We start from the raw sequence: 9,917 nt of genomic DNA on the forward strand, positions 1-9,917 counted from the left end.
TTTTAAAGAGAATTAATCTAATTTCCCCACCAGCAGTAAAGAGGATGAAATAAACCTGACTTTAAGACATATACACATGTGCAACCTAAACTTTTCTATTGTTTGCAAGTTTTAGTTTTGTTTACACACATCTGTCATTTTTTAAATTAGTATTTAGTTGGAAAACTTTTGAAGAAGTTCCTAATAGCGATCAATTGTTACCCAACCCCATAACTGCTAAAGTGATTTAAGTTATTTGGCTGTTTTGGTTTTCTGGCAAGTTAAAATATTTTCGATTTATTGTCTTTGCAGTACTTTCAGCCACAGCAGGGCTCTATCTATCGGGTGATTTGTGACTTGGTGGCCAAAAAGCTATACACATGATTATAAATGAACTGCAGTGTTGCTGCATATCTGCTTGAGAGGCAAGCAAGCGTCCTTCTGCAAACAACTTTACCATATCAGACTAATGATAGTGATACTTATGGTAATATTCATGGGGTTTTTTGTTGGTTTTAGAAGGATTTAATATTTTTCCATATCTTATTAGAAAATTTTAAACAAGTTTTTAAAAGATTGTAAATTGCAATATGTAAACAAAAAACTCAAAGACCACATAAAAAACACAGCTGTTTAAGTTCACCATGTTTTATAAGAATGGCAGCTGCCAAGTCTACACTATACCTCTCTATGCCATGCAAAGCAAAGACTGAATTTCAAGTATACAACAACAGCATGTGGTAAATTTTAAAAGGGAAAATTATCCTTTGGTCTTTTACCTAAATATCATTCAAAGTCTAGTATGAGGAAACATCCCAATTCATAATTCTTGATATATATCATTAGTGGTATAATGTGTTGGATGAATTACTTTGCAAACACAAAGCGCCTGGAGCGTGACCTGTGAAAATTCCATACAATGCCTCTCCAGAGCTGAAGGAATTCATTTTCATTTCCCACCGGCTGTCCTAATCACCATGTCTCACTGTGACAGAGAGTTTACACAGGCTGATCACATATCAAGAATAAGACCTTAAATTGGTTTCAGTGCTGTCAAGCAGTAGTAACAGTAAAATGTAACCAAATTAAATTTTCTTGACCAAAACTGCATCATTAGCATTATTTGACTGTAATTGCATATTCTTTCTTTCTTTCTTTTTCATGATAAATTAGATATGTCAATGGATATTGTGATGGGACTGGCATATAGGACACATCATAGAAAAACCATCTGCTACAGCTCTGCATCCTCTTTAATCCCCTGATCTTCAATTGACATCTTTCAAATCTGCAATGAGATATACAGATTTAAAAGAAAAAAAAATCTGATTACGCACAAATGTTATATATTATAGAGATTGTTAGCTCATCATTCTTCCAGAATTAAAACGCAAAAAAAAAAGCAAATATCATCACATGCATTTAAAAAAAAAAAACATTAGGATAACAAACTGCCTTCAATAATAACAAGAAATCAGAAACATGGAAAAGTCCATCTTTGGTGTTCCAGGTCGTTTTAATGACAGCAGTCCAGGGATTAGAGATGTGAATGGAAACTGAGTAGCAGTAAAAGGAGTGATATAAGCATGAGAATAGGGATGCTGTAGAAATCAATATAGCATTGCATTTGCATTGCTTTGATCATGTACAGCAGGACCGCAAGATTAAGTAATACAGATTCTCCCTGACAGGCCGATCATTAACACTAGTTTGCAATCTGTGTGTGTATCCGCTCGTCCTGTCTAACGCCTTGGGAAAGACAAGTGTTCTACATAAGTGAATTTAGGAGGGCACATGTAAGACAGTGGCTGTAACAAGCTGAATGGTGAGCTAGGTGTAAATCATTGCCTGACTTCAAGCTAGTTTGGTCAAAAGCATATGAGTTGAAAAAAGAGGGTAAGTGAAATTAGCATCTTTGCCTATAAATCTAGAAGTTGCCTTAAACTTCCATCTTTCTGCTTTAAGTCATTACACTTAACTAATTTACAGTTTTTCTCAGTTGCTTTGATGCAGTTCTCACATCAGGAGCATCGTTCTCACCACTCTTAATGTAGTTAAGAGCACATTTCCCCATCCACATTAGCTCTTTTCAATTACCTTAATGCTGTCCAACACTGCATATGTGTTTTCAGTTAAATCATTTAAAACTGTTATCAAGTAGGTATGAAATAGTAAGGTCAGTCACACATGCTCCGTGGCAGTAGTGAAATGGCCACTTATTTGAAAGCAAATAGAAAAGTTCAGATGAAAGAAATAGAAACACATACTCCCAGCCTTGTATCGCACGTACATGTCATGGCACTGCTAATTACACATAATCATATATTGTACCGTGTTGTAAGTGTGCTGTACTATACAGGAGTCTAGGCTATGCTCTGAGGTTATATATATTTTTTGTTCTCTGTTTTTTGATACTACAAGGGTCATTTGCAATACAAGGATAACAGGAAGAGTGAAAGTAGTGAGACCTGCTGTAATTTATGCTTTGGAGACAGTGGCATTCACAAAAAGACAAAAGACCAAGCTGGAGAAGACAGAACTAAAGCTGCTTAGATTTTCACCAAGAGTGACCAGGAGGGATAGCATCAGAAATGAGAAAAACATTAGAAATCATATCAAAGTGACAGCTCAAGTTGAGCAGTTTGAAGACAAAGTTAGCGAGACAAGGCTGAGATGGTTTGGATATGTGCAGAGGAGGGATGTTGTACAAAGGCTGTTGAAGATGGAGCTGCCAGGGGGAAAAGAGCAAGACTACAGAAAAAGTTCACAGACGTAGTGATGGAAGACATGAAGAGTGTTGGTGTGACAGAAGAGTTAGGGATAGGGTGAGATGGAGGCTGACGCGCTGTAGCGACACCTAAAGGGAGCAGCTGAAAGAAAAAGGAGATAGTATCACATAGTTACACATGTATCATTTTGCTTTTCTGTATGAATTGTGGCCTCAGTTTCCTGTTCTTAGCTGACAGGAGCGATCCCCAGCAGGGTGGCTTTGTCTATTTTGTGCAGCAGTTTCACATGTATCATTGGCCTTTTCTGGATTCCAGCAATTTTGTATTGTTTCAAATAATCTTCCATTTCTGCGTCTGTACATGTTTTACCCTAAATTAGGCCTACATTTTTCAGTTCTCTTTCCAAATCAGAAAGGTTTTGATAAAACCTTATAACCACTTGGTGTCAAAGTCTTAAAACTGTGGTTAAAAGGTTTTTATTCATTGGTTCAGAGTTCAAGTGATTGACTGACTTTGAGTGTTTTGACATATGTGAATAAAGACTTTTGCACAAAGTCTTTTTTAGGAGCTTTTGTTAGGAAAAATATCTTAACTGTTTTGAGTATTCTGACTACTGAGTGATTAGAATGACATTAATGTGAGAATTGCATCAAAGGAATCAAGGAAAACTAAGTATACTGATCCAGGAACAGAAAGTACTAATTCATATTGCACTGATATTGACATATCAACTTTCTGGTCACAGTCTATCCATTTTTGCGTAGTCTCAATGCTCATATTCACATAAACAAATGAAATACAGAGAAGTGAAATAAGGTCTCACTATGCCCAGATGTGAACATTACTGTCTCTAAGAAATTGCAAATATCAGAAATATAATGTGTAATATATAATGTTGTGGATTATGTTTTTTATATATATATATATATCAGCTCTTACTTACTATTGTGCATTAGGGAAAAAAGAAGAAAGAAAAAAACCCACCTGCCCTCTATCACACTAGGATCAGCAGATTAATCTCGGTAAGATGTAACACACACAGATGGTCAGAAAGAAAAAATTAGAAAAATATGCCATATGAATACATTTGTCTTGTGTAATATCAAATAAGATTAATCTATATGGCTTGATGCATTGGTATACTTAGCATAGAGACAAAGTTAATTTCTTTATAGGCCAAATAATCCTACCAAGATTTCCTGTAATAAAAATCTTTTATGTGGGAGTATTATATAAATTGATTGCAAGCCATCTTTCTGGTTTGCATGATTAATTTGTACTTACATTTCATTGCTGCAAACACAATGCACTCAGGATATACTGAGGAATTACTGGATTTCTGCTGCTAATTTGTTGTTGTTGTTGTGAAAAAATAAATAAATAAATTGCCTGTGGAGATTTTAGTTATTACACTACTGAGTTTGTTGTTTAAGAGGATATAGACAGAAATATGATATGCCAGTTTAGAGAACCACGGTCACAGATCCCCAATGGTCAGTGGGGCTCCACTTCCTGTCAAAGGTCTTTTTCAATATCCTACAAACATGGTGCTTTGCATGCTATCCTGTAGTTAAAACACAGGGGGGCTGTGGGTTGCAGACGCAGTCCTAAAAGTGACTCAGATCACAGGTAGCAGCAATAGAAGGAGGCATGACTTCCACGGGTGGAACACTGACTCATACATCCACCCAAGTCTACAGCTACATCTCAGAACAAAGCTGTTTTCATGCAATACATGCTACACTCTGGCCTTATGGTAAAACAAGCCATCCCTGTTGATAGATATGGAATCTAATGTCAGGATAGAAAAGGCCTTTTGCAATACTCATAATAAATCCAAATTATGTCAAGGATAACATCAGAAACTGACTCACCTTATAACAGAAAACGCTCAGGCTTTCAACATCTTTTGCCTTTTAAAAATGAACGTATTGACCATCTATATCTACAGATATCTGTCAAAAGTGCACACACCTAAAACCATACATTTAAAAAAAGCTGTGTTTGTTAAACTGTGTTCATACAGGATACTCAGCATTTTTTGTACTTGCCAGAGGGGAAAAGAGTACTTCAACCTTTTCTTCCTAACAAGGTGAGAGAGGTCAAACTGGAAAAGCACAAAAAAACCTTAATCAAATCACGCACCCCCCTGACTTCAGAGGTGACATTGGGTTTGTTATTGACACAGAAAAGGAAATTCAGTTTTGTCTGGAATTTGCGATGGTACAGCCAAACAATAATAATGTATGACCCATTGAGCTTTAAAGGAATTACGCTTATCTTCCAGGAAGCAGGTTTGGTGAGTTAACTGTTCGGATTTATTTCGGCTTTACATGTGACTGATGACTGAATTTGGAGAAACAAAAAGCAAAAAAAAAAAAAAAAAGTTAAATTAAGTCCAGTTGTTGAAGCATGCTGCAAGATACACATCAAATTAAATTCACACACTCTGTTTTTGTGTGTGCCATCTAATTAGATTAAAGCTGCTTACCAGAGCATACTGCACTTTCTTGAAATAAAGGCCTGTCAACTTTCCTGTCAAATTTCCCCAGTAAAACAAAATATTAAACCGAATCTGTTCTTGTTTGGCAATTAATGATACAGTGTGACAATTCAATACACTAAAAAGATGCTCAGAAACCAGGAAAGATGTTGCCAGGCCTCGTGGCATTCTTTCTTTAATGAGTTAAAGGAAGTAATTGATTTCCCAAAGGGGCGATGTTGTTTTGGAAACACTATTTTCATTTTGTTCTAATGGACAATTACTTAACATAGGATTGTTTTTTTCTATTCCTAATTATACTCCAAGGGAAAGAAAAAAATCACCATTTGCATAAAAAGTGGTGTTCATCTATCAACTCGAATTATAGGCAGAAATATTCACAGGTAAATGGTTTCTGGAGGCTGGAATCCTGTAGTAAAGTTATAATTGTCTAAAGCGTTTACTAATTTATATGTTAAGAGAGGCAGAAGCTTCCAAAGCTGACATTTGCAAACTACATAATAGCTAATGTGCCGCACAGCTCTCAGAACTGTCAAGAGCACCAGACAGATGGCAGCATTTCAACACTCCTTTCAGTTACTTGCATCATGCACTATTTCATTTTCATCCAACAATCCAGGTAGCAATGTTCCTGACTTTTCAAGGCTATCCATTTACTGTGACGGCCAAATCAGATCCTTACTGAAAAATTCATCCCCAAATGTCAGCCTGTGCGCAACAAGCAATCGGCACGGCGCTCCAAAATACCACGGTGAATATTTTAGAATAACTAAAAGCAATCCAAGGTAGACATTTATATTTCATATGCATGTCCTTGTACCTCACGATATCTTTGAGAGTAATTTGTCTTTGATGTAGGCGAGGCATCAATATTTGAATTTCTTAAAAAATCACACTGGATCAAGGTCAAGCCCAAGAAACAAGTTTTTTAGTTGGTCTAAGGTTTGTTATTTGAACCTAAACTTTTATATATACTATAGATAGACATAATTTATATGTACTTGTTAACATATAGATATTAAGCTACAGAGATAGCTTTTCTGCTGCAAAAGAGAGAACAAATTGTGAAATGCTGTGGCACGGTCAGCCATCTCTTCACTTGCTTGTTTCCATCTGCTGTTGCCAGTTTCTGCCACAGAGTGGTGCAGACGCTGCTGTCTTGGAGTGAGGCAGGGCCAGCCCCGTGTCCCATAAACACACACAAATCATTTACATGCTGTACTCATCAAAGGCAACTCTTCCTCATCTCCGCAGAGATTTGCTGCTGATCTGAGTTTCCAATATTGCATCTCAGAGCGTTGCGGCTAACCTTTGCAACTGCCAAGAATGTGATTAATTTTTTAAATACAGCTGTTGACCTATTATTGAGATGGAGAAGAGCCACGCGAGACACTCATCTCCTCTCCGCTGTATAATGGAATGCATTATTGCATCAGTGTTTACAAGGCGTGCTAAAAGAGAGACAGAATGAGGGAGAAAGCATTAAATAAAGCAATTCAGCTAATGTCGCTTTGGGCCTTGTGCACACACAAAATGCCAATCAAAAGTCGCAATTCTTTGATTCATTGCAGTTTGCGCTGGCAGTTGCATCTGAGAGAAGAGCGGTGACACAATGTGGAACAATAATTACCCCGCAGTGTTAAAGTCCTCCAGTGTCTTGGTGCTTTCATAAATAAAATATGTTCAAGATAATGGATTTATGCTCAATAATTCATCATCAGAATGTTTCAAACCAAGTGATATGTGTCGCAGTATTCTGTAACACAGCGCTTAGCCAAATTAAGTTATCTTGAAACAGATTTATTGACAGGGCTACTGCTGTTTTCATTTACTCAGCAACCATTTCTTAATTACCCCTGCAAAACACATAAAACAAACAATGCCAATGGACTGATTCTAAACCACTCAGTGTCATTATTAACTACACACTGTGCATTCGAGTCCGGACCAAAAAGTACCAAACATTACAACTCGCTCAAACACTTTGAGTGGCTCTGAGTTAGAGTGAGAGGAGAGCAGTGGGACTGTGATATTTGTCATTCATGACCTTGGTGCTAGCCAGCCATACAGGCAGTTTGGTTTGATGACCCATCAGAGAATCTGTCTGGGTCCTTGCAAGAGCCAGAGGACCAGGGTGACATCCAGGTCTGCGGTCTGTTCAGCTGGACGGGGGTCAATCAGTGGGGCTGAAGATCCAAAGCCAGCTGGAGAGCCATGATTTGACTGGCCTTCATGTCCAGAGTGTCCCATTCCCAGAAGCAAGAGGAGGCCTCACTGGCACGTTGGAGAAGGCTGCTCATACTCATAATTAATTGCATGAGTTTGTATGGTGTAGGACCAGCACAAGCATATTGCGGTTTTGCATTAGATTGCTAGAAAGACAGAAAACACATGCATATATATAAACAATGAAGTACAAATCATCTGTGTTAGTGTAAAGCAAGCCCTACCAATGTGATTATGGTTAAATCAGTTGTCTCAGCCACAAACAAATACAAATGGGACAGATGCACTTGCAATCAACTGCAACAAGATACCCACTTTAAATAAAAACAACTCCATTTCATCAAAACACACATATGCGGTGCTTAAATCTAGAAAAGGCTTAAGCATCCAGCAGAGAATGAGGGAGAGAGAAAAACAATTTACATGCAAATCAAACCTTATCATCTCCATCTCTTTATGCCACTTTTGCTGACAAAATTGCATTCATATGCACAAAGGCATTCAATTACTGTAGCTGTGGCTCAACTTTTCACATACCAGCATTTTCTATTTGGAGAGGCAGGCCCATGTACATTTAATAGGTAGCCATTCTGTTCCCCGGCTCTGCGAGAGATCACTGCCAGTGTGTCAGTTAGAGGAGATGGCAGCATGTATCAGTGCATGAAATAAAGCTCATGCTCCAAAGTGACAGGTCCTGGATATTGTTGGCAAATGGATGTTAAATTCACTCTGCAACCACCAACAGCAGCCCTGGCTATGAAAAATTAACTGTACTCTGGCTAAAGGGAAGGGAAATTGCTTTGCTAGATATACCACAAAATCCTGTTTGTGAGCTATCCATCTGTCAGATCTCTTTGCAAAAAAAGTCCTTCAGCTCTCTCTATTAAAGAGTCTGCTCTCATATGCTGTTCAGAGTAATCCAGTATGAGAGCGGAAACAAAGAGATGTCAAAGAGAGTTAGAGTAAATCCTAAATCTGTGCTGTAGATTACAAATCAGGAAAGAACACTGGCTCCAAGGGCCACAAAACAGACCAGGTACTTGTTATATGTGAACCACTAGAGGGCACCAATCACCACTGTTACTATTCAATAGTTAAAGTAGGTTAGTTCACTTAGTGTACATTATAGTCTATAACTGTTGGCTTTGGGAAGCAAAGTGTTATACACCAAACTACATAAGAAACATTGTAAAGGATACATTTTCCACTGCACAAGAAATATTTTGTAAACCTTTATTTATCCAGGCGCGTGATTTCCAGGGGGTTTAGGGAGGTTATGACCCCCCCAATAATTAGACCCAACCAATATAATCCTCCCAATAAAATTTCAGGTATTACCAGCAAAACAGTATAATGTTTAATCATCTGGGAATTTACCCAGATTTATTTCAGCACAAAGTTACACTGATGTATATATACACAAGGCCTGGTATTATATACATGTTTTATCTGCAGATTGCTGTCGTTAAGTAAAATGTCTCATGAGGTTTGAAGTCCACTCATGGTAAGCAGCAGTGTATTTATTTATTGTTTTGTTTTTGTTTTTTTTGTTTGTTTTTTTACCGTGTATTTATTTTCTATAACATGTATACTGGGATAAGTCAGCATTAGCAAATCTCCCCCCGGCACACACACACACTCTCACCCTTATTAGTTTTCATGGGTACAATACATATGGTTCACTTGGCTCTTTCTAGCTTCCAAATATTGAGACCAGTTTCGCATCCTACCAGTAGATGTCAATCTACCACTTTGAATAACTTCTGGCCTTTCTGCAACTGGGTGTCGCTGTTTTTCTCTCCTGGCAAGGTAATATATTGTGTGGTGACGCTCAGCAGCTTTGCGTCAATGAATTCCAAATTAATCCAGTATAATGATTTCCTCCCTCTCCCCCTACCCACCGCATCGCGAATGATTATTTAGAAATTCATGAATAGGGATAGAAAATCGGTCGCTGGAAGTCAGAAAGTTAGAAGGGAGGTGTGGTGATGCTCTCAGACAGCAGTGAACAGTGCAAAAAAAGTACCAAAAAAGTCGCCCACTTCTACCAGTTATAAGGTTATTGGCTGAATTGGTTGGCAGAACTTACTTTAGTAAACAAATAGGTGATTTTAAGTCTGGAAAGAAAAATCATGAAGATCATTCCCAAACAAACAAAAAAGTCAAACAACATGCTGAAACCTCTTGGCATGCAGGTTATAGTTTATCTTGGAATCTGCACATATTAATTTAAGAAATGCACACTTAAAAAGCAGGTCTTCATTGGTTTAATTGGTCAGCTTGGCCCAAAATTGGTTAATTTCGCCTCTAGATGATTATCCTACTCTTTAAAAAAAAAAAGATAAAAGAAACAATTAAAAAAAAGAACATTTTTATTTGTTTGTAGACGTTTTCTGGTAAAAGCGAGTGACTAAGAACTGTAGTCGGTGAATCATTCAGCATTTGATTTGCTGGTTCGTCCCCATTTCTTTCCCAACCTG

This window comes from Aulonocara stuartgranti, assembly GCF_965226115.1.
Source record: "Aulonocara stuartgranti genome assembly, chromosome: 1".
NCBI classification, from domain to species: Eukaryota; Metazoa; Chordata; class Actinopteri; order Cichliformes; family Cichlidae; genus Aulonocara; species Aulonocara stuartgranti.